Source organism: Sorex fumeus, unplaced genomic scaffold, assembly GCF_029834395.1.
Source record: "Sorex fumeus unplaced genomic scaffold, SorFum_2.1 ptg000006l, whole genome shotgun sequence".
NCBI classification, from domain to species: Eukaryota; Metazoa; Chordata; class Mammalia; order Eulipotyphla; family Soricidae; genus Sorex; species Sorex fumeus.
Window position 1 is genome coordinate 40,153,411 of NW_026606063.1, and position 26,233 is coordinate 40,179,643.

Sequence of the window (26,233 nt, forward strand, 5' to 3'; positions counted from 1 at the left end):
TCCTTGTGCATTTTTCCTGAAAAACCATCCTTCATTGATTACTGAACTGTTTTATTTCCACTTTTAGCACTTAAGGCAACATGATGTTTTTATTATTTATTACTTGTCTACTGTTAGTTTCCTTCACTAGAAAATAGGGGCTATGGTCTATCTTCATTATCTTATTCATATCATAAACCCACAGCTTAAATCAGAACCTGGAACATCATAACATAGTCTAAATAATATATATTGAATGTGTGGATTATTCACTTATGTTAACTAGATTATATAGCTGACATATTATTTTTTAGTCTGTGTTCATTGCACTACTCTTCATTTATGTCATTTATGCAGTCACATACTAAACCTTTACTTCATGTCAAGTATAGAGTTGAATTTGGAGATGGGAAGAAGCAAAGACTACAAAGACTTACGAAGAAATTCCCACTTCCTGAAGGTAACATTCGGGACACTCTAAATACAACGGGAAAATAGATTTTATTTATTCTAATCATCCAAGAAGTTAGATTTGTTTCTAGAAGTGTGGAAGAGTCCCTCATCTTCTATCCAGGCCCTCCAAGCGCCCCAACTTGCCAATTTTCCGCAAGGCAGCGCTGTACCAGGCGCTAGCCTGCAGTGCTCAGCCCAGTTCCCTCGGTAATTGACAGCAGGGGAAATCCCACTGAGTCCCGCGTCTGCGCCCCTCCTCGCTAGACTGAGCAGCGCAGCCCAAAGGGAGTGGCTGCTGACTCCACCAATGGAAGGAAGCAGGAGCCAAAGCCTGTGTAAACAAACCCAAGAGGTACGGAGCCTTATGCTCCTCCCCCACGTGGGGACCGCTCGCATCCTTGGCCCTATGCCTATCCAGGACCTTCGTGGCGTCCTTTCAGCCAATCAGAACCCGTGCGTCCCGCTGAGAGGCGCGCCAGCCGAGAGAGCAAAAAGGACAGACATCAATACCAATCAGAAGCTGGGACTTCTGAAGGAGCGGGCGGGAACCGTCTGAGCTGTAGACCAATGAGCACCCTTCGTGCCCGTGTAGGTGCCTGAGTGGCATCCTCTTCGGCCCAATTAGCGAACGGGGCGGTGCCCAGCAACCAATGGCATGGGTTCGGGGGCGGGGTGAGGCTCCAGTGTGCTGTAAGAGGTAACCTGGCGAGTGGTAGCGGCGCTCCTCTGTTGCGGTGGCTCACGCTTTGGTACTAGAGGCCGACTGTTCTGGCAACGGCGACGACCTTCGCGACGGAGGCTTTCGGAGAAGCGGCGGAGTTCGGTGTGGAGGAAGAAGGATTTGTGGTTATCCCAGGTGGGCTCGGACGTCCCGGCTGCCGGGGAAGAGGGGACCCGCGCGAAGCGAAGCGCCGCTCCGCTGGCTCCGGGGGCGCCGTGCGCTTCTCTTTGGCGTCTGGGCTTGGATGGGGGGGGCGCGCGCCTGTCCGGGCTGCCGCAGGGAGGGCTGAGCCCGGGAGCCCCACGTCGCGGGCTTTCTCGAGATGGGGCATCCGCTAGTGTCACCCTCGTGTGGGGTCTGGATGGCTGTTTTTTCCTGCAGAGGCGCTCTGTTCCTCCCCTGCCCTGCTATCCATCCCCCCACCCTAACTTCCCTAGACCTCCCTCTCCCCCTTCTGCTACTCGGGCTACGATACCTGGCTGCCGAGTCCCCATCTTCCCCGGTGCCGCTGCGCGGGGCGCCCGGGCCGGCCGTGCGCGCCCCCCGTCCGCCAGCGGGGAGGACCCGGAGTGGCGCATTTTCGCCCCTCCCCCACTCGCGGGCCCCCGCGTTTCGGTGCGTTTCTCCTGCTCCTTCCACCTGCCGCTTTACTCCAGCGCTCGCGTTCCGGTGCCTGATTTGATTCTAGGATCTTGTCCTCGTCCTCCCTCCCCCCCGGCCACTTCTTCCCTTCCTCGAGTGAGTCCCTGTACGCCCCCCTCCCCGACCCCCGTGCATCCCACTCGCCAAGGTTTTGTCCTCATCGCCCAGGGAAACAAATATTTTCCGCTTGCTCCCTCCAGCTGCTGGAAGGTGAATACAGACCGGGAGCTTTACAAGAGCTGAGAACTTTAATCGGTTTTGTTGATGATAAACCGCCCTTGTTTTCTTTAAAAGGGCATTTAGTCACCATCTCCTCTCTTAGGGTCTTTGTCCAAATACCGCTGTTGTGGGTGATTGTTTCTGAAAACGCAGGTGAGAAGAGTTTGCCGGAAGCAAGAAATTGAAATGCGTTTTTTGCTTTGTAAAGTAGATAGAATTGGATAAATTGGCAGAGTTGGTAGCCAAAGGGCCTTGCCCCTGCCCCCAAGTTTGTCTTGAAATACATGTCAAAAAATATATGTATGTTATATAGGTGTTATACAGCACCTGTTCAGCACAATGGGATTTAATCACACCTAGCCTGCGGATGGTATTGGATCTGTTTTAAAACAACATTCTCTATTCCCCTTTTAGAGAGAATTGAAATCAGCTTGGATTTCGGTAGTGTTGGTTTTAACCATATGTTTCCAGACAAAGCAAACTATCATCAGCTAAATGAAATTATGCTAAGAATTTTAGGGTGGGAGTAGGTAACTCACCACACCTAGTTTTGATTGAGATTTTTAAGAGTTGTGAAAATACTAATTTAGATATTGGACAGTAAGGGGTGGAGGAAATTGAAGTACTGCAATTGCACCTGATGGAGGAAATTGAAATACTGCAATTGCACCTTTTTTGTATTGTGTATGACTGTGTGGATGAGTATAGACTTGGGAAAGAACGGGAATAAAACCTTTCAATTCTGTAAGTGCTTAAAATGCAGGAGATTACATAAATTGGAATTGTTTTTCCTAGTTTTTAGTGGTAAAATGTCACTGGTAAATTTAGCATCATGTTTTGACCAGAATTTTGTGAACTTTTGTGAAAAAAATCTTATTTTTCCCAAATTGTATTTTTAACATATATCGATGTTTTCTTGTGTTTTACTAATTTAAAAATATCTCGTATTTAGAAAAGCAGAGTGAATTAAAGCAAACCTTTAATTAGAGGAGGCACTATTGCCTCTAAATTGACCATATGTTTGAGCTCTGTTAATCATAGCTTTCTAACAAATTCCCATTTATCCAGAACAATAAAAAGAATCTGTCCTTCCCATCCCCACTTCATGCAATTATCAAAGAAAAAATTGTCCTAGACAAATTGCAAGTCTGTGACTTGGTCACCGTTTTAAATTGGTATAAAACTGAAGCTTAAAGTTATTTTGTACAGTCTTTTACAGGTGTATTAGCACTTAGTAATTGTTTGCACATTTAAAGGACTATAGCTATGATTCTGGCTAGAGACCTTGTGATTTAAGGACATCACAGTTTATTGGAAGAGCAGTTCTACAAGCCAGAAATCAAATGCAGAAGGTTTTGTAATATAGGGTGTACGCAGATCCCAGAGCTCTATGAGCCCACATTCTAGTCTCATCTACTCTAGACCTTCTAAAGTGCCATTTTTAAACCCATCTGCTTCCCACACCTCTCAGAGGCGATGTTCTCTCTCCTTCAAAGCCCTATGTCCTTGGTTAGGTCCTAGTTAAAAAACCTTGAAACTTGTCGCTGGCCCCCACTCCTTTCAGGTAATTGTTTTCTGTATCTTTACATTATGTTTAAAAATTTTTTTATTATTGTTTACAATATTATGGAATTTCAAGAGTTTATCTTCACACACACCTCTAATATTTGAGTAACTGCCACCATTCCCTCCATCATATTTCCAGGACTGTCCTACCACCAAAAAAAAAGACCTCTTTCTTCGTTTCTCCCTTCCTCTCTCCTTCCCTCCCTCCCTCCCTCCCAGTTCTCTCTGGTAACCTCTCTTTTCTATGATTTTATTACATATAATGATAGTTTCTTCTTAGGCACAGTAGGAATGGTCTATTAAGTTATCTCAAACATTAAATCTCCTAACAGAACTGTTTTCTTGCACTGAAAATAAGTGCACGTTTCACACAGATTATAATCATTAATCCCAGATACAATTTATTTTTAAGAGATTTTGTTTTCTTTATTTAAAAGAGAGAGAGAGAAAGAAAATGTGGCTCAGAAGTTTTTTAATGACTTGGCTTGAGGCTAACCCTTGGCCTGGCCTGGTATTCAAACCCTGTCCTGCTGACCCCAGAGCCTCTTGTGCTACCCTGCACTGCCCCCTACTGTCTGCGTCCTTTTCTTGTCCCTGAGAGCAGAAACCGGAGGCAGTGTTGGTCTGTCTTCCCTGGAAAGTGCTTGAGGCACGACCAAACTTTTTTTGCTACTTCATACATGTCTGTGAATGTCTCAGAAAGCACCACCAGTATAGATTTTGAATTTAGAAATAAATGTTAGCAAGTTTGGTGAATTACCAAGTAGAGAATCCACAAATTATGAGGATTACAGAAATCTATTTTTCTATTTTTAATCCCCCAGAGTTTTCCTTTAGTTTGTTTGTGAATAAATAGAATTTTCTCACATGCTTGCATGTGTGAAGCCTTGAGTACCCCATCATTGCAAGAAAAAAATACTCCTGTTAGTATAAAAAAAAAATAGGGGGCTGGAGCGATAGCACAGCGGGCAGGGCATTTGCCTTGCACGCAGCTGACCCAAGTTCTATTCCCAGCATCCCATATGGCCCCCTGAGCACCGCCAGGTGTAATTCCTTATAGAATAACTTGGCAATATTTATTATAGCTTTTATGTATTTTATTTCTTCTCCTGCCTCTGCCACTTTCTTGTTTTTGATGTGCTGACCAGGCATTGGACACACTGTGTTGCTTGTACATTTTTAGCTGTGGTATCCACTGCAGGTCACAATCAGGTAATAGTTTCTGTACACTTTACCTCAGTGCTCTCCAAGGTTTGCATTGTGCTTACTCCTGTGCTTTTTGGGTGGTCAAACTCTTAGTTGAGGTACACAGAGTTGGTGGTGCTCGCACTCCCACTGTGGTACTCATATTTGTGCTTAGCCAGAGCTCCCGCTTCTTGACTAGAACACACATTTTCTTATCTGTGCTTGCCAGGGATTGCACCGTATTTTGTGATGCTCAAACACACCTAGCTAGTAAGGCAAGAAATGTCTTTTTTTTTTCTTTTTGGGTCACACCTGGCAATGCACTGGGTTATTCCTGGCTCATGCACTCAGGAATTACTCCTGGCGGTCCTCAGGGGACCATATGGGATACTGGGAATCGAATCCGGGTCCACTGCATGCAAGGCAAATGCCCTACCTGCTATGCTATCACTCCAGCCCCAAGAAGTGTCTTTCGATACCAGGAAGGAGTTAGCAGCCAATTTCATTTTAGGGCTAAAATACTTATCAAAGTAGAAAGTGTAAAATGTTTCTGGACGGCTATGCCTTTGCTTTAGAAGCTGTTTTCTTTTTTGTATTTATTTGTATTTTTTGCATACACATTTTCTGTTGTAAATATACATATATACATTTTTATATATTCATATTTTTAAAGCTGCCCAATTTCTGTGTTGCCACCAGAGGACTTTTAAAAAGCAATGAAGGTGGGCCAGGGAGATAGCTCCAAGGACTGGAACATGTGCTTCTCATGCAGAAGGCTGGAGTTCCGTCCCCAGCACTGAATGGTATCCCTGACCCCAGCACTGCTGGGTACCATGAAAGTAGCGCAGCTTTGTCTAAGGCACATCTAAGAAGGGCACAGGCCTGCCTCAAGAGCAGGGATTCAAGCCCTTTAGTCTGCGTGTGCCATGCATAGAAGATATTTAAATATATAAAAAATGAAAATAACATTGCTCCCTGTTTTAAAAGAAACTGCAGGGGTTTGTTTTTGTTTTGCCACACCTAAAGCTGAGGGCTTACTCCTGGTGGAGCTTGGGGGACCAAATGGGGTGCCAGGAACCAAACCCAGGTCCCCCACATGCTTTGAAGGCCATTCCCTGGCTCTTTTTTACATTTTAATAAGTGTATGTGTATTATTAACCCTTGTCCATGCTGAACTTCCTGCCCATGCACTTCAGTGAACTTTGAGAAAGCACTTTGTCCGTTTTTCAGGGGGAGTCACCCAAGGTGCTGGCGGGCCATTTCCAGTGATACTTAGCCAACCAGCCCAGCTGATTTCAACACTCAGTTTAGCAGTAAGTTCCTCCAAGCTCACATTGTAGTGTCAGGGATGAAACCAAGATGGGGCCTTGCTTGCACCCCAGCTCCCCATACCCATTGGCCCTCATTGGTCATGTTATACTTGTGTGATTGCCTTTTTCTCTGCTGCCCATTTTCTATCAGAGTATTTCTTTTTTATATTTTAATTTTAAAGATTTCTTTATAGGCTAATGATTTATTTATTTATTTTAGCTTTCGGGGCCACATCCAGCAGTTCTCAGGGGTTATTCCTGGCTCTGTACTCAGGAATTACTCCTGGTGATGCTCAAGGGACCATGTGGGATACCAGGTTTTAAGCAGGGTTAGTCAGCGGAGTGCAAGGCAAAGTACTACCAGCACTAGTACTCTGGCCTCAGGAGGCTAATGATTTAAACCTTGTAACTAGTATTACGGTTGCAAATACTTTTCCCCAGAAAGTTATTTCCGCAGTAGTTTTTCTTTTAACTTTACTTTGTCTTGATTCCCCTCCCCCCCTTTTTTTTAATGTAGGAGTACTGCTATTTATTCAGCCACTGATAAGCTGATTGAATTAGGCATGAACTCCACGTTACTTTTATTTTTTTTCATTTTTTATAATTTTATTTATTGAATCACCGTAAGAGCAGTTACAACGCTTTCAGGTATAAGTCTCAGTCATACAGTGAAACACCCATACCTTCACCAGTGCCCATTCTCCACCCCCATAAACCCCAGTATATCCCCTTCCCGCACCCTCCCCCTACCTGTGGGGAAGATGATTTCCACATTACTCTCTCTCTACTTTGATCACATTCAATATTTTGACACCAGACCCACCATTATTATTTGGGATTTTACCCCAACACTCAGATCTGCTGAAAAGTCAACAGTAGAAAATTTGTTTCCTATTGGTGGTTAAGAATAACATGTGATGTCACATGGCTGCAGTAGTGGCTGCGTGATTTTGAAATTCCAAAATTTTAACACCTAAATCTGGAGGGATTTCTGCCCAAACCTGCTGGGTTCCGAGATTTGTTACTGAGTCTCTGGGATCATGGCCCTTAAGCAGCTAGATTAGGAGCCAGAAAGGCCATTCATGGGCAGCGACCTGGGGTCTCGTTGGGACGAAGAGGAAAGGGCCGGCTCCACCCCCATCCCGTGAGGCACCCACGTGTCTCATCACTGAGGGTCTAAACCTGACTGTCCAGTGGCCTCTGGAGGATGGCAGCCACTGAGCCACCTAGGGGGAGCAGGTGGAGGGACAGCACCCTTTCCCCACTGGGGTGGCCTGGCGACAGTAATCTATTGCGGGTCCAGATGTGTTTCTGCCAAAAACCACTGGGTTCCGAGATTTGTTTCTGAGTCTCTGGGATCATGGCCGTTAAGCAGCTTGATCAGAAGCCAGAGAGGTCGTTCATGAGCAATGACTTGGGGTCTCATTGGGGTGGGAGGGAAAGGGCCGGCTCCACCCCCATCCCATGAGGCTCCACATGTCTCGTCACTCAGGCCCTAAACCTGACTGTCCAATGGCCTCTGCCCTCCCCTTTTATTGAGAGAAATGACATTTACATCATTGTACCTTATATATCATATATATACAGTATATATCATTGTATAAATTTAATGCATTCAGGGTGAGAGTTTGATTTGCCTGTTGTAAAATGATTACCACAGTAGGTTCAATTACCTTCTATATTCTCAATTAGATACAATAAAAAGAAGAGAAAGGAAAACAAAAAATATTTTCTCCTTGTGATGCGATTTACTCAACAACTTTGCCATATATTCTATAGCAGTGTTAGCTATAGTTATCACATTCTATATCTCCAATACAGATTTATAACGACTTTGTGCCTTTTGACCACTTTTCTCCTATTCTCCCTCATAAGTCTTTTTATTTGCTAAGCAGAAGCATTTTTGCTTGCTTGTTTGTGCTATATTCAAATTCCAGTCAGTGATAGCACAGCGGGTAGGGCATTTGCCTTGCACGCAGCCCGCCTGGCTGAACCAGGTTCAATTCTTCTTCCCTTTCTTGGAGAGCCCGGCAAGCTACCGAGAGTATCTCGCCCGCACGGCAAAATCCTGGCAAGCTACCTCGACATATTTGATATGCCAAACACAGTAACAACAAGTCTCACAATGGAGACGTTACTGGACCCGCTCAAGCAAATCGATGAACAATGGGAGGACAGTGCTACAGTGCTACTTTGGTCTTTAAGACTTTCCTCCATCCCAAGGTTAAATAAGGTTAACATTAAATTTTTTAAAAAACATTGTCCCACTTTTGTTTCCCTTTGATTCTTCAATAACCAGGACCATGCTTTAGTTTACTCTTGGAGGAAGGATATCGCACACCTGGTTGTGAGTGAGCTAGATACTGAACATTTTCCTCTTTTAAAAACAAAAAACAGGCTGGAGTGAGAGCACAGTGGGTAGGGCATTTGCCTTGCACGCAACCAACCCGGGTGCAATTCCCAGCATCCCTGAGTACCTTCAGGAGTAATTTCTGAGTGCAGAGCCAGGAGTAATGCCTGTGCACCGCCAGGTGTGACCCAAAAAGCAAAACAAAACAAAACAAAACAAAAAAATAGGATCACATCTACTGATAAATTGGGGCACACAAGCTTGGGATGCACTGCTGGGTGCTCTGGGGCCAACTAGTGCCAGGACCTCACACATTCTAGCATCGTTCAGCCTTAATGAACTTTCATCTCAGCAGGGACTCGCAGAGTTTGTCGTGGCACCAGGACCCTAGACAGCAGAGCCACGGAGCTGGCCTTGGGCCTTTGCCAGGGATGCCACTGCAGCCTGGCTCACACTTGCAAGTCAGGCACTTAGCTGCTCAGTTATCCCGAAGTCACCCCGCCCTCGTTTTTACATATTCTAAACCCTAATCTGTGTTTCATACCCTTCTATGGGAAAGTAGACGAGTCCAGTTGTTTTTGTGTGAAAGTAAACCAAACCAGTTGTTTGCCCTCTTGTCCCAGGTTTGAGCAGCTAGTTAGTTGTCGCAGTGACTCATCCTTCCACTATGTGAAATGCAACTTTTGAAACAAACCAGATTCCTATGTCTGGGCTTTCTATTCTGTTACATTTATGCTCATTCTGTGCATTCAATTGTCCATTTCTCTTCATTCTTAAAAAAAAAAAATTCTTGACATTTTATGCTATTATGTGAATGGATAGGAAATTAGAGTCTGTTCTCCACATTTTCAGAAAGTACTTGGATTTTTTTTGGAATTTAACTGAATCTATAGATTTGTATGAAGAGTAAACATTTTACCATGTATTCATATATTTGAGTCATTTTAGGTACATGACAATAAATTGCTTTGTGTTCTATACTTATATTTTTTTCCCAAGAATTTTATAATTTTGTGATATTATAAATCAGGTTACTTTTTTATGTTTTCTAACATAAAACATAATGTTAGCTTATGCAGAAGTAATTGGTAAGTAATGTCAGCTTATGCAGAAGTAATTTTTATTTGTAACCAGTCTTTCTGTTAAGATGGGTTTCTTTCATCACAAAATTATTCTTCAAAATATATAAAATTCCTCAAAATAATTGACATGAATTTCCAGTAGCAGCATATTAAATGAAAACAGAGCTACATAAAGATACATCCTTAAAATTTTACAATGTTACAGATAACCACTTTGAAAGCTGGTTGAAATCTGAGGGGGTGCTGAGATCCAGTGCTTTGCACATAGGAGGCCCAGGTTTGATCACCTGCATCACATGATCCCCTGGGCATATAGCTGGGAGTTACCCCTAAAATTCCCAGGGTTTGGCCCAAAAAAACAAAAAATGGGACCAAAAAGATAGGACAGTGGGTAAGGCACTTGCTTTGCATACAACCTGCCTGGGTTCCATCACTGGTGTCCCATATGGTCCCTGAACACCACCAGGAATGGATTCCTGAATGCAGGGCCAGGAGTAACCCCAGAGCACCACTGGGTATGGCCTAAAAAAACATCTGAGGGAGAGGGCTTGGGAATTAATACAAGGATCAGGACCCCAGTTCAATCCCCAGCACTTAAGGGCCTGATAGACTTGTGATGGTGCTCATGTAGTGGTCCTAGCACTGTAGGGTCCCAGCACCAAACTTCCAGTTGGTTAACCAGCTGTCCCTAGGGATAGCCCTAAGGCCCCTGAATAAAGCTGTGGGAGACCAGGGAGAGCACACCAAGAAAAACAATAAAAACAGAAGGGAAAATAATTTCCCATCAAGAATTCCTTTCGGGGGGGAGGGACATACACACAATATATTCTCAGGGATCACCCCTAGGGATGCTTGGGGGATGCTGGGATTGAACAAGGTCCATGTGCAAGGCAAGTTCCCCACCCACGGTACTATCTCTTCAGCCCTAACCAAGAATTCTATACTCAGATATGAGTAAAGTAAAGTAAAGTAAAGGCCCTCCCGTTGATCATCGATTTGCTCGAGCGGGCCCAGTAACGTCTCCATTGGAGACTTTGTTGTTACTGTGTCTGGCATATCAAATACTCTCGGTAGCTTGCCGGGCTCTCCGAGAGGGGCGGAGGAATCGAACTCGGGTCGGCCATGTTGGCCGCGTGCAAGGCAGACGCCCTACCCGCTGTGCTATCGCTCCATACTCAGATATGAAGATAGAATAAAGACACTTTCAGGGGCCAGAAAGATAAATATAGAGGTTAAATATCATGCCAGGAGAAGCCCTGGAGCCTGCTGAGCACTGCCCAGGGGTCCCAGGTAATTACAGGCACCCCATGGCCTGAGCAGCACCACATCCTTTGTTCCTCAGGTTGAATTCCTATGTCCTGAATTGCTCAGAAGGGACCCAGGAACTCTGAGCACTACCTGGGAATTTTCCCCTAAAAAAAAAGACACATTCACATAATCAAGAACTAAAAACTTTGCTACATTTGCACACCCTTTAAAATGTATCTATTAAAGGTTGTACTTTCAAAGATGAAACAATGGGGGCAGGGTGGGTAGAGTTGGGGGGGGTATACAAGATCACACTAGAGCTAAGAAATAGGTTCCAACAGAGGAGAGGAAATGCTCAGCATGTTGGTGAAAGAAAGGCCTAGATGAGGCCAGAGTGATAGAATAACGGGTGGGGCATCTGCCTTGCATGCGGTTGACCCAAGGTAAATCCCTGGCATCTCATATGGTCCCCTGAGCACCACCAGGATTGATTCCTGAGTGTAGAGCCAGGAGTAACCCCTGAGCATCACTGGGTATGAACCCCCCCCCCCCCCGGCCAAAAAAAAAAAAGCACCTAGATGACAGTTTTGCAAGTGAGGAGAAGCCACTCAGAGTGGACCATGCCATCTTTCTTCAAGATCATGAAATTAACAGAATGCATGTGTGTGTTTGAATGCAAGGAGAGTACATAGTATATCAGTACATAGAAAGCCAACAAGAACATTATTTTTATTAGGGGGAGGGAGATTAGGCCACATCCAGCAGATGTACTGGGGATTGAACCAGGGTTGGCTTCATCCAAGGAAAATGCTTTAACCTCCATACTATCTCTCTGACCATTATTAAGTACAGCGGAATGTGCAGGAATGAAAAAAAAAACAATGATTTACAAATGACTTGACTTGAGAAGAACATTTTCATAATACTAGTAACAGAGAAACTAATTATTGACCTGACTAATTTTACCTTTTGGTTCCATGAAGAGAAAGAATGGGCACTAGGAATAATGAGGGTGGAAAATTAAATCTTTTATCTTCCAGATAAATCAATAGAGTCTGAGTTGGTTTATTTTTATTTTTATTTTAGTAGCATTATGAGCATGTCGTGTAGAGATACAGAGATAAATGCAGAGCTAGAGAGATCACTGAAAAGGGGAACACATGATTCATGTTTACAAGGCCCAGGTTCAATCGCTGCTACCATGTGAGCTCCTGAACACTGTGCAAAGCCAAGAGAAGCCCCAATGTTGTTTGATGTGACCTCAAGCAAAAAAAATTAAATTTTTTTTTCAAGAGAAAATCAGGGATGACTAGGTGTTTGCCATCTTCTTTCCAAGTTAATACCTCTTGTTTTCTTAGCAAATTGCATTGGATAATAACAGTTACATATGGTTTCTGATACCTCTACCCTATCTTTTTGTCTTTTATTTGCAGTACAAAGATCTAGCCACGGGCCTCACACATGTGACATATGTGCTCTACCACTGAGCTATAACCCTGGCCCTTTTTCATCTCTGTAGTGGAAATACACTGAAGGTTTGGGACAGAGAAGTGACTTAATTTACTGATTAAAGAAGCTTGATTTTATGCATTAAAAAAATTAGTTTTATGAAAAATTGAATTTTATTAAGTACTTCTGGTAATTATTGAGTTTCTAAGATTTTTGTGTGCCCTGTTAATAGGATTAAACTTAAATATTTTTTAATTTCAGACCATTACATTTCCAGACTAAACCTTATTTTGAGGGGTTTTAAAATTTTTCTCATTTTAATTGTTGGTGGTGTGGAATTTGGTTTGTGGTTTTCTTTTGTGTTTTTTGGTTTCATTTAATATATTGAATTCCTGTAGATAAATCTTTGTAAGGCTCTCTTGGTTTCTTTATGATCTGAGGCAGTGGGATTGTCTGCTTTTGAAAATAGATGTTCCTTAGCTTCTATATTGGTCCTGCCAGCCCTTTAAATATATAATAGTTTCTGGGCCTGAGAGAGAGAGTACAGGGGTTAAAAATGCTTGCCTTGCATGTGGCAGACCCAGGTTTGACCGTTTGATCCCCTGCATTGCACTTGGTCCCCTGAGCATAGCCAGGAATAGCCTCTTGGTATTTCCAAGTGTGGCCCCAGCCCCCAAATGGCATCTCAGCAGAAGTGACATTTTAACGGTGATTTTCATGTAAACAGAAGCAGGATAGAATACAGTTAACTAATAAGAGTTTGCTTTGGTTTGGTAGTGGTTTGGTGCCTTGGTTTTTTTTCAGGCTAGTGTAAGGAGGAATTACTACATTCACTTCTGAGGGTTTACAAGGGCTTTGTTTTTAGTACTGAAGGGATAGGTGTAGCTATTCAGTTTCACAGTCCTGCAGATACACAAAGTGTGCCTAGCAGGACTCTGCTTTAAATTCTTCTGAAAAAAATGTGATACAGTAAAACTTTGCTTGGGTTTGGAAGCTATTGAAGAATGGGATATTCCCGCTTAACTCTTTTCAATTTGGAAGTGTAAAAAGGTGGGGCAAAAAAACTCCCAACTTTCTCCTGATTGCAATCTTAAAATGTAGCAAGCAGTCCCACTTATCTGCTTGTAAATCTAATATTCTCTGACCTAGTTAATGTTTTATTATGTGAATTCCTAACATGTTTGAAGTTCACATATGAAGATCCTAAATATTTTTCTCCCTCCCCCCTTTTTTTTCTTTTTCTTTTTGGGCCCATACCCAGCGATGCTCAGGGGTTACTCCTGATTGTGCACTCAAGAATCACTCCTGGCAGTGCTCAGGGGACCATATGGGATGCTGGTGATTGAACCCAGGTTGGCCGCATGCTAGCAAATGTCCTACCTGCTGTATTATCTCTCTAACCCCCTGTTTTCCCATTTAAAAGAGAATAAGAGAAACTCTTCCCCCAAAGAAAAGTCACTGGAATTATTTTACTTACTGGAATGTTGGAGAATATAGTATTCTGTGTAAAAACACCAGGCATGCTTCAGTGTTAGGTGTTTCATCATGTTTCAGTAATTTGACATTGTATTTTTGTTTTGTTTTGTTTTTGGATCACACCCAGCTATCTTCTGGACCTACTCCTGGCTCTACACTCAGGGATTACTACTGGTGGGGCTCAGAGAAATATATGTGCTGTGGGAATTAAACCTGCTCTGGGCATGTGCCCTACCTATTGTACCTTCGCTCCACCCCCCCAACATTGTATTTTTAATGTAGTACTGGCATTTCCTATAATCCCTCTGAAGATGAAAACTGAAGGCCAGTATCACAAATCTGGCATCTGAGCTGGACACAGGAGTCAATTATGAAAAAATAGATATACACTTAAACACACTTTTTTTTTGAACTGAAGACAAAGATGGCGGTGCTGAATTTAGGGATATAGAATGCTCAATCTGAAATGAAAGAAAACTGAAAAAAATTTTTTTTCACTTGTCTACTACCTGATTTCTTTTATCCCTCTACTGACAGATTCACTTTTCAAGTTGACCAGCCGGTCTGGCATTGACTGTTGTAGTAATAACCATATTGTAAGCGGTTTGCTTAGACTTCCCTACTTGGAAACATTCCTGTTTTGCTTTCTTGCTGCTGCTTCAGAAAATTTGGAAGAGGAGAAGGAAAGTCAGGCTAGTTCCTGTAGACTAGAATGGTAGTGCCAAAATGATGGCTGCACACCAAAACACCCCACATAAAAACAGATTTGGGGCCCCCATCTCAGACCATCTCAGTATTCTCCTTGGACCAAGCCTGGGTGTCTGCTTGTTCTTTTCTTTTACCCCCCTTTGTTGCTGTTATTGTTGTGACAGAGCATCTGTATCTGGCTGCGCTCTCGGGGTTGCACATTTAATTGTTCTCTGCTATACTCCAGTTGCTGGATACCTCACACTCTGTGCAGCACGGGGGTCCCAGCCAGGAGAGCCACCTGACCATGGCACCAAGGCAGGCAAGCCAGCCACTGCCCTAGTGTCAGTATTTTCAGTGACTTTCTAAAGTAATTTTATGCTTGCTGGATTCTGACGGGACCAGTGTGTGACCCAAGTGAATTTTCACCAGCCTTGTGGTGATATTAGAAAAATTAGAACTGCTTAGAAGTTTTTGATGAAACCTAATTAATTCACGCTAATGAATTATGTCAGTTAAGGACGTCAGTATATGTTTAACATACCCTTTTATAAAGTAATATTGATAAGGATAATTACCTCCTGATTTTTTGGGGGGTAATTGGTAAGTAATATTATATATATCAATATAAGTAATATAAGGATAATTACCTCCTTGATTTGGGGGACGGAGAAGGGGCATATTTGGCAGTGCTCAGGGCTTACTCCTGGCACTATGCTCAGAGATTCCTGTCAGGACTCGGGACATATATGGTCCTGGGGATAAAGCCAAGGTTGGCCACATGCAAGGCAAGTGCCCTACCTCCACTGTACTACCCCCTGTTCCCCTCCTTAGTTTTTTTTTTAAATGTAATTCTAGGGGCTGGAGAAATAGCACAGCGGGTAGGGTGTTTGCCTTGCCGGGGTTCGGTTCCCAGCATCCCATATGGTCCCCTGAGCACCGCTAGGGGTAATTCCTTAGTGCAGAACCAGGAGCAACCCCTGTGCATTGCCAGGTGTGACCCAAAAGGGGAAAAAAAAATGTTACTCTATACTGTCCTCAAAATAATTTTGAAACTTTGGCCAGAGAGATAGTACTGGGGTTAAGGCTCTTGCCTTGCATGGGGCTCACCCCATTTTTATCCCCAACACCACATGTGGTTCCTCAAGCACCAACAGGAGTGACACTTGAGCAGAGGGAGAGCCAGAAGACCTGAACACTGATGGGTGTAACTCAAAAACCCAAACAACTCCTCCTCCCACCCCAAAGATTAAGTACCTCTGATCTAATCATTTTTGGAAATTATTGTGAAATTGCTTTGGAATACAAGACCATATTTGGTTCTAAGCCTTTGTTATGATCAGTGGTTTCTTAACTGTACGTCATATGTCCCCGCAGGGCCCCCAGGATATTCCTAGGGGGCCACAGCACAAGACTGGGGGCTACGGAAGGAAAAAAGCTCAAAAAGGGACAAAAGGTCAGATAAAAGATTGTGAAACACCAGGCTGGGCCACTTATGGAATTCAGAATATTTGAGATTTGGAAGAACTAGTTTGCCTATATGTTATATAATTCCCTGCAGCAGTCTTAATCACACACACACATTAATACTTCTGAGCAAAATAAAGGTATTCACCCAAAAAAATGGAAGAAATGGAAGCTATATATAACTTCACATCAGTTCAGGACAAGTTTTAGTGTCACCTGAGTTTTGACATGAAACTTGGAAAATTTTTTTAGAGCTTTTTGGATTTTGAAGTTGTGTAAGGGATTATCGACCTATGTAGGGGTCTGGGTTCTGATTAAAGTGTCAACAGACTTCAGTTATTTGGGGTTTGTGTATTTATGGTAAAGAATATAATTTATTTGTATATTGTTAGATAAGGGTAGAATTATTTTTTCTTCCTAAAACTTAATTTCTATTGAATAGCATGTTTTGGATATATATTTTTATAGCCCGGTTCACCCATTTTTATATCATTCTGGAACTAAGGTGGGAAGTGTGAGAGTGTAGAGACATAAGTTTTGGAGACATAAGGATCTCTATTTGGTGGGGGCCAGAGAGGTGGTATAATGGGTAGTGCACTTTTCTTGCATGTGCCCATCCCAGGCTCATTTCCCAGTACCCCAGATGGTTCTTCAAGTCCCTCCAGGTATGATCCTTGAGTGCAGAGCCAAAAGTAATCCCTGAGTACAGATACATGTGACCCAATTATTTTTTTAATATCAATTTTTAAGCCTTAATTCTGACACTTAGTAGATAGTATATATTGCAAGATACAGTAAATATTGGTAAATCTGAGTGATGAGGAAGTCATATTAAGAACTTAGTAAGACAGCACCTATCTTATAGGTATACTGTGAAGATTAAAAGAGAGACTAGTAGGATACCACTTACGCTCAGGTATTACTCCTGGCAGTGCTTGAGGAACCATCTGGGATGCCAAGGATCAAACCGGGGATGACCACGTGCAAGGCAGGTGCCTTACCAGCTCTACTATTTCTCTTGCCCTTTTGTTCTTTTTTCTTGCCAAGGAGACCAAACTGAAGGACTGTCAGGATCATCTTGGCTCACGGTGGCCATGTTGAGGACTTAAGCCCATAACTTTCCATTCGCCAGGCAAGCATTTAAGCCACAGAGCCACCTGTAGGGCCCTGATATTGTATTCTTTTCTTGTTTATTTTTGGGCCAGTAAGCCCAACAGTGCTCAGGGCTTCCTCGAGGCTTTGTGCTCAAGAGTTACTCCTAGCAGTGCTGGGGTGACCATATGGGATACTGAGGAACAAACTCTGGCTGGCCTATGCAAGACACCCTACCCACTGTACTATTGCTCTGGTCTCAGATATTTTGTTAACTTTCCCCCTTGGATTTGGGTAGATTACTTGTTTTCTGTATGTAACTAGATTGTCCAATGATGTCTTTCCTTTAGAGGGCTGTGTAGACTTATTTTAAACACTTTCTCTTTTCACGACCTACTTCTCTCTCACCCTTGCACTGTAGAGACATTAATTTCAGCATCTTCAGTCAGTTCCATGCCAAAAAATTCAGTGTCCTGAGCTTTATATAGGCTGGCACTTTTTTTGAAAGTGGAGTTTACATTGGTATAGAGTTCCCATTACACAGTGTGAGACCTTTTACTATCTGTAACATTTCACATTTGATACCTTTTTCTTTTTCACTTTGTAATAGCATCACTTCCCAATTAGCCAGAAAGAAAAAATGGTTCCCTTTCTCCTGTGGAGCAGCTTTGCACTTAACCCTGGTCCTTCAAAGAGACTCCTTCTACCCCAAGTTAATTTTCAAGGAATTTCTCCTTTCTTTTCATTTAGCTGTTCTCATTAAGGTCACCAGAGGATCCTATATTCTGTGAACACTCCTCAGACTTCTGCATGCCCTCTTTATGGGGTATTTTCTGTCATTGCTATAACAGATCACCACAAACTGATGTCTTTAAATAACATACATTCTCTTGCACTTCTGGAAGCCAGAAGTTAAAAAATCAAGGTATAGACCACACGCACTCTTTCTGGAGGTTCTGGAGAATCTCTTCTTTTGACTTCAACTTTCGGTGGTTATGGCATTACTTGACTTGTCATCACTCTGGTCTCTTCCTCCTTGGTCTCATTACCTCCTCCTCTTTGTTTCATATCTCACTTTGCTTCTCTCATAAGGACACTTACCAAATTGAAGACCCGCTGGGATAATCTTATTAATGTATGATCTATCTCATCGTGGTCCTTAATCATATTTGTCAACACTGTCAGCAGTGTCCTCCCGTTGTTCATCAGTTTGCTCGAGCGGGCCCAATAATGTCTCCATTTTTTTGAGACTTGTTACTGTGTTTGGCATATTGAATACGCCGCGGGTATCTTGCCAGGCTTTGCCTGTTATCGCTCCAGCCCTTTTTCCAAAGAAGGTAGCCTGCAATCGGTTCTAGGGATTAAAACATTTAGCAATCCATAGGTGGGCCTGCTACTACCTTCAGCCTTGTCATTGCACTGAGATTTTATCATCCCTTGATTGCCACACTCTGGCTTTTTTTCTCAGTTCTCTGACTCTCACACTTCTTTCCTCTACAAGACTGCAAGATGCTTAAACGCTTCAAGGCTATGTCTTGGGTTTTCTTCCATTTCACTTGGTCCTTTTTTTCTCATTAATACATTCCAATACCATGATTTCAGTTATCATTTATATATATATACTCCAACTTTTAGGCTGGAGCAATAGCACAGTGGGTAGGGTGTTTGCTTTGCACACGGCCGACCCGGGTTCGATTCCTCAGCCCCTCTCGGAGAGCCCGACAAGCTACCGAGAGTATTTCGCCCGCACGGCAAAGCATGGTAAGCTCCCCGTGGCGTATTCGATATGCCAAACACAGTAACAACAAGTCTCACAATTTGTTGTGTGACGTTACTGGTGCCCCCTCAAGCAAATCGATGAACAACTGGAGGATAGTGCTATTCCAGCTTCTATAGCCAGATACAACCTACTCTTCATGCATATTGACAACCTACTTAAAATCACCATTTGAGTGTTTCAGAGAACATTGAATATTTAATGTATCCAAAATTAGAATCCTACCTTTTTTAACCCCTACTTCCCATCACTACCTATGAATAATTTGCCTTCCCACAGAGTTCTTGTTGAGTGACATTACCATTCTCCCAGTGTCATCTTTGATATTTCCCTGATTCTTTCCCTTCATCTACTTCATCACCAGAATCCTCCTAGAATAGTTTTGAAACCTTCCTCATCTCCCTTCCTGACATTGTTTAGGTCCAAGTAGCCACCGTTTTTGTTCCTAGCCCAGATCTTTCATTGCTGACTCATCTCAGTCTCTCCCATCCATACTCCCTTTAAAAACCTTAGTGTTCTCAAAGTATAAGGTGAATTATGTCACCATGCTGCTAAGAAGCATTTTCATATGCTTTTAGGATGAAATTCAATATCCTTCCAGTGTCCGGTATTACCTGGCCCTGTGTGCCTCTCCAGCCTTATCTCTCTTCCTGTCACTCTTCACTGGTTCAGATTTGCTCCTCCAACTGTGTATGCGTGCCTAACCTTCATTTAGTTCCTGAAAGGTCCCTCCTGCCTCTGGGGGCTGTACATGCTTTACCCTTCCTTCTTACTGCTCCCTCACCTATTCTTTAAAAGATGAAGTTTACCTGCTCAAGGAAATATTTCCTAATCATCCTGTCTGGATTTCTAGTCTTTGTTTTGATTTTACTTTTCTTTTTAAACACACTGGGCAGTACTCAATCCTTACTTCTGATTCTGCTCTTAAGAATCACTCTCTTCTGGTTCTGCACTTAGGGATCATTTCTGGTAGGCTCGGGGCACCATATGGGGTGCCAAGGATCGAACCCACGTCATCATATGTAAACAAATGCTGTACCCCCTGTATTATCTCTGCAGTTCCCCCAGAGGGATTTCTGGACGAGGTTGAGGCCCCCATATAGTTTTCTAATAATCCTTTCATCATCACCCTCTGTTGTATCCATCATAATTATTTATAATAATTTTCATGTGGGCTGGAGTGATAGCACAGCAGGTAGGGCCTTGCACGTGGCTGACCCAGGTTTGATTCCTCCATCCCTCTCAGAGAGCCCAGCAAGCTATCAAGAGTATCCCGCCCGCGGGGCAGAGCCTGGCAAGCTCCCTATGGTGTATTCGATATGCCAAAAACAGTAGCAAGTCTCACAATGGAGACATTACTGGTGCCCGCTCAAGCAAATCGATGAACAACGGGAGGATAGTGCTCCTTACAATGGTAAATTAAACTTGTTGGTTGGTTGCAATCTCACATAAAGGCTTGGTCAGGAGATGGTTCTATCTTTTTGGTTTGGGTGCCACATCTAGAGGTTCTCAGGGGCTCTTGTACTTGGGGGACACTCCTGGCAGTGCTCAGGGAATCATGTTATGCTAAGGGTCAAACCCAGGCTGCATGAAGGCGAAGTATAGCCCTGATGCATTGAGCATGCAGGAGGACTGGCCCAAGGTCTGTGAACTTTTTTGTTTTGTTTTAGGGCCACATCTGGCAATGCTCAAAGGCTGTTCTGAACTCGGTGATTGGTAGTCATTCCTGGCAGTATTGGAGTGAGCGTAGGTGGTGCCAGAGATGGAACTCAAGCCTCCCCAATGCAAAGCATGGACTCCGGACCTCTAAGTTGTCTCTCCAATCCTAGAGAAGATAAACCTCTAAACTCACTCACAGGGTTGCTAACAGAATTTAATTTCTTGTCACATGACCTCCATAGTATATTCAACTATACAGCAGCCATTCTGAATGCTTGATCCAACTCAGGTAACCAAACATTTCTTCCGTCTTTGGAAGCTTGAAGAACATCCCCCACTATACCAAAAGTTAACACATGCCTAGATGTGAGTAAGGGTCAAGAGAATTAATGAAAGAGGGGGAAAGGTACAAACAATATTAAGAGAAACTCCGTGCTCCTTAAGCATGGTGGATGGGATGCTGGAGAGGAACTGGGAGCAGAAGAGATGTTCGATGATGGAACTCTGTAAGTAGGAAATTCAGGGACATTATGGGTAATGACCTCATTTCCTTGGTGTTGGAAGCATTCAAATGTCATGCCTAGAATTCATGACAGTCTCCAGCAGAATCTCCCCTTCTCTACCTCACGGTTAAAGTGAAGGGCTGTGTTCTACAGCAGTTCATTGTCACCTAGTAGATTTATAGATGGGGTTCTTGAACTAGTCTGGCAAGAAAAGTTAATTAACCCCTGAATATGAATACATAGCATTGTCTGGACAGGTTTTTATTTATTTATTTTTATGTGAAAAATACAGGCTGGATGGTATAAAACTCACCACAGTGTTAAGTAACTGACAGTGAGAGATTCACTTTCCTAGTCCTAGCTAATCCTGTTTCTCGGTATTTTCCACTTCCAAAGCATTTGTATTAGTAACACCCCCATGTTGGGTTTATGGTATATTTCCATTCTCTTTCTCATGAACAAGTGCATCCTGCGATTTGCTCTCTCTGCTCTTCTTACGGTTAAACTTGAAGTTATTCTGTTCTTCCTCTCTCTTCTTCCTGTGTGGTCATAAGACACTCAGGATTTATGGGCAAAGGCAGGTGTTTTAGGAAACTAAACTGTGATATTCTGGGGCTGAGAACCAAATTGATTGGGAGAACTCATTGTGCTTATGTGTGAAAGGAAAAATGACTTTCACATATCTCTAGTAATGCCATATAACCTGCTACCAGCAAGATTCAAGACTGGGGTCAGAGGGATTGTAAAGTGGTGAAAGCTCTGGCCTTGCACTCAGCTCACCCAGGTTTGATCCCCAGAATCCATTTTGATCCCCTCAAGCATGGTAACAAAATAGGAGACCAACACCCAAGAGTGGCCGAGATTAATTCCAGGAATTTTGCTCCATGACTTGGAGGCCAGCTGCACACGCTAGGGGAAAAGGCAGCTCAGATAGAGAAGGGAGCACCAAATAAAGGGTGTTGGGAGGATCCTCCCAGGATGGGAGAAGCATGCTGAAAGTAGACTATAGACCAAACGTGATTGCCACTCAGTGCCTCTTTTGCAAACCACAACACCCAAAAGGAGAGAGAGAACAAAAGGGAATGCCCTGCCACAGAGGCGGGTGTATGGGGGGTGAGAGGGATACTGGGACCCATGGTGGTAGAAAATGGGCACTGGTGGAGGGATGGGTGCTTGATCATTGTATAACTGAAACCCAAGCACAAAAATTTGTAAGTCTATAACTGTACCTCATGGTGTTTCACTAATAAAAATTAAAAAAAAAAAGCATGGCCAGGAGTGATCTCTGAGCTTAGGGTCTGAAGTAAACCCTGAGACCCGCTGGATGTGGCCCCAGACCCCAATTGAAAAAGAATCTCTGCTTAGGTATATCCCACTTTTGTAGTTTTCTGGCATTTAAAGCTAGCTTCTTACAAATGTTATGCTGCAAATGGAAGTCGTACTGGTAAAAAATTTGTTTCCTCCCCTCCACAGGCCTATGGAAATATTATGAAGCCATTTTTGGGAATAACTACTGCTTTCTTTAGTCTCTCCAGATAAGTTGAGCAGACATTCATGTTAGATGGCTAGTTAAATCAACAGTGGTTTTGTCTTAAGTGGGCTGTCTTTTTGTTTTTGGGCCACACCCAGCAGTGCTCAGGGCTTACTCCTGGCTTTGCACTCATTCCTAGTGGGGCATAGAGGACTTCTTGGCCGGTGCAGGGAATCAAACCTCGTTCGGCCTCCTGCAAGGCAGACACCCTTCCCCTGTGCTTTTCTCTAATCCCAAATGGATTCTGTCTTTGAATTGTTAAAAGACAACAATTTAATCAAGTAAAATTTAAAGATCTTATTGATTTAACTCAATGATTTATGAATCAAGCAGTTTTCCATCCAGACAAATACAAAGGAGTTCTGAGCGCTGTACCAAATGAAAGATTTACAGGCAGAAAGGGGTGGGACAAGGAAGTTGGACTGAGGAAGAGTGATTGTTTACGGCAAGGTCACCTTCCTTTAGGGGATTGTTGAGGTCGATCAAGCAAATTATCTCACTTGTGCTGGATCTGGCAAATCCAGATTGACTGGTTTAAGATTCCATTCCTGGGAGAGGATGAAACTAATTAAATTTGCTGTTAAATCTTAGTTTGGTGGTGTGGACTTAAGAGTAGTGGCTCTATTTCAGATCTGTTGTCTTCTAACAGAACTATCAAAGAAGTTGTTTTTCCACCTGTTTTTCACAGTTTATAATTCTGCCTCATTTTTCGAGATTGGCTTTCCTAAGTTTAAACAGACCAGAAAATTTTTTGAACTTTAAAAGGGATTAAGCAATAATTTTTACCCTATATAGAAGCAGAGGACTTTTTCATGTCTGTTGCCAAGATGTAATAAGTTAGGACATAATTTTTAAAAAGAACTTCAAGAACTTCTCGAAGGAGCAGGCAAAGCTGGAGGTGTGGCAAGGCTGGAAAGGGAAAGTTGTCTGAGGAAAGTGATTAGCGGTATTTGTGGGATTCCTCCTGTTCTAGTGACTCACCAAGTATATAAACCTCAGCCTTGCCTTTCAGAAGTTGGTAAGATAATCGGGGACGGTGTTGTCTGAGTCTTTGAGTTCCAGGGCTACATTCCTCAGTGCTCAGGGAGCCATGCAGTGGCTGGGATCCGAGCCAGGGCCACCTCACATTGAAATGAAGAGCAGGAAAAGATACATGCCTGACAGGAGTGAACATAGGTTTGGGGACCAAAAAATAGGCAAGTAAAAAATAAATTATATTTTTAAAACCTTAGCCAGGGGGCTGGAGCAATAATAGCACAGTGGGTAGGATGTTTGCCTTGCACGTGGCTGACCCGGGTTCGATTCCCAGCATCCCATATGGTCCCCTGAGCACTGCCAGGAGTGATTCCTGAGTGTAGAGTCAGGAGTCAGCCCTGAGCATCACCGGGTGTGACCCAAAAAGCAAAAAAGAAAAAAAAAAGCCTTAGCCAGGACTGGAGAGAAGTACAGGAGGGTAAAGCATTTGCCTTGCATGTGGCCAGCCCCAGTTCGATTCCCAGCACCATGTATGGTCTCCTGAGTACCACCAGGAGTTACCCTGAGCACTGCCAAGTCTGGCCCAAACTGCCCTCCCGCCCTTCCCCTAAAATAATTGCCAGAAAGACATGCTGGCAATTATTAAAGATTAAAATTAAGTTCAGCAAAACTGTGTCCCCCCCCCCCCAATTCCAGTAGTAATTTGTAAGTCAGAGAGATGTGTAGGACGTAAGGTGTTTGTTTGCCTTGAGCAGCCATGGATACGCAACCATGGTTCATATCCCTGTACCACATATGGTCGAATAGCCCCTGAGCACTACCAGCAGTGGCCCAGACCCCCTGCATTATTAAAAAAAAAAAGCTGCCATGTGTTTTTATTTATACATTATTTTATGAAAAATACAATCATTACAAATAAAACAATTATTTTAAAAGAAGGTACATATCAAGGAAAAATAGTCAAAATACTTAAGCAGAAAAATTGCAAAATAAATGTATGTATGTATATATGTATATGTATATATATATCCACTAAGCATGTCTCAAAATATTCATCCTCAGTTGAAAATCAAAGACATATGTATGTAAACAATTAATCACAGGTTTTCTCTTTCAAGATCAGCAGTGGTTTAAAAAATAACATGGGGGAACCAAAAAAATAGTTTAATGGATAGGGTGCTTGCCTTGCATGTAGCTGACCCAGGTCCTACTTCTTAGCATCCCATATGGTCCCTAAAGCACGGCCAGGAGTAATGCCTGCTGCAGAACCAGGAGTAACCCTGAGCACCATCAGGTGTGGCTCCAAAACCAAAGGATTAATGATAAATAATAAAGGGGCCTGAGCGATAGTACAGGAGGTAGTGTATTGTGCATTTGCCTTGCATGCGGCCAACCCAGGTTCACTCCCCAGCATCCCATATGGTCCCCCAAGCCTGCCAGGAGTAATTCCTGAACACACCACCAGGAGTAACCTCTGAGTTTTTCAGTGTGGCCCCAAAGCAAAACGAAAAAGCAAACAAACAGAAAAAGGAATATGGCTTGCTCCTTCAAGCCCATGTTCTCCAAGAGAGAGGGAGGAATTGAACACAGGTTGGGTTCCATTCATTATGCATTATTGCTCCAGCGATAGCAGGGCTGGTAGGGCGTTTTCCTTGCACACAGCCAACCCGAGTTCAATTCCTCCACCCCTCTTGGAGAGTCTGGCAAGCTACCAAGAGTATCTCGCCCGCATGGCAAAGCCTGGCAAGCTCCTCAATATGCCAAACACAGTAACAACAAGTCTCACAGTGTTACTGGGCCCGCTCGAGCAAATCGATGAACAATTGGAGGATAGTGACAGTGACAGTTAACAATATTTGATTACATTTAATATTCGAACACCAATCCCACCACCATTACACCTTCCCACCACCATATTTTGGATATTTCTATGTGGAACCCCAACCCCTTGCCCCAAAGCAGAACTGAAATAATTTATTTTGTGTTGTTTCTTATGAATAAACCAATAAAAATGCTCCAAAAAACTTTCCTTAGGGGAGAGTGTGTGAAGATCATTGTATTTCACTCAGCGCCCATTAAGCTCTTCTATAAGAGATTACTAATATGTTGTTAAAGGTTGAGCCTTGTGTGCTTACACACACACATACACACACACACACACACACACACACGTAAAAATATATTTCCCTCAAAGATTGGTTGCCTTCCGCATTAAAACCCATCAAATGTGGTGTGCTGGTGTGCTACTCTTGGACTATGAGTGGTGTGAGGTTTGAGATGTCCAGGAATAGATTCCCTCATGAGTGAGACTTGGCCTGAGGGGTGACAGTTGAGTTCTGGAGGTTTTTAGCTTCAGGGACTGGGTCCCTTGGGGCAGGGCCCCGCCCCCGGGGTGCCTTGAATGAAACAGCCTGGCATGGTGACATGGCTATGGTGAGTCATTTTATGCTTTCTTCTGAGAGGACAATGAGTCTTTGGATGGCGTCTGTTGATGAGATTATCTCATCTCTCTCTCTGTCTCTTTGCCTATGACTTTTCCCAGCCTGCCAGGAGTAATTCCTGAACACAGCACCAGGAGTAACCTCTGAGTTTTTTTACATGTATTTCCTTTCTTTCCCCCCATAAGTCCTTCTCAATAAGTTTTTTTTTTCAATAAAAACTATCTTGCCTCTCACTCTATGTATTGCAAAACATAATGCCAAAAAGGGCGGAGGGTGTGTGTTGGGGGGGAGGGGAGGTAGGGTGGGCAGATGCCTGCCATAGAAGTAGGCTGGAGTCTGGGAGTGGCCAGAGACGGATATAGAGGATATTGGTGGTGGGAAAAGCACACTGGTGGAGGGCTGGTTGTATGACTGAAACCCA

General features: G+C 43.2%; 1 protein-coding gene across 1 annotated transcript in view; it reads left to right on the top strand.

Moving 5' to 3' along the window:
- Window positions 1-1,118: 1,118 nt before the first annotated feature.
- The window catches only part of PAIP2B (poly(A) binding protein interacting protein 2B), a 32,973-nt gene continuing 7,858 nt past the window's right edge, over window positions 1,119-26,233 (top strand). Inside the window, exon 1 of the mRNA XM_056126261.1 lies at window positions 1,119-1,288. The gene's annotated coding sequence lies outside the window, so the exon portion shown is untranslated. The remainder of the gene's footprint in view (window positions 1,289-26,233) is intronic.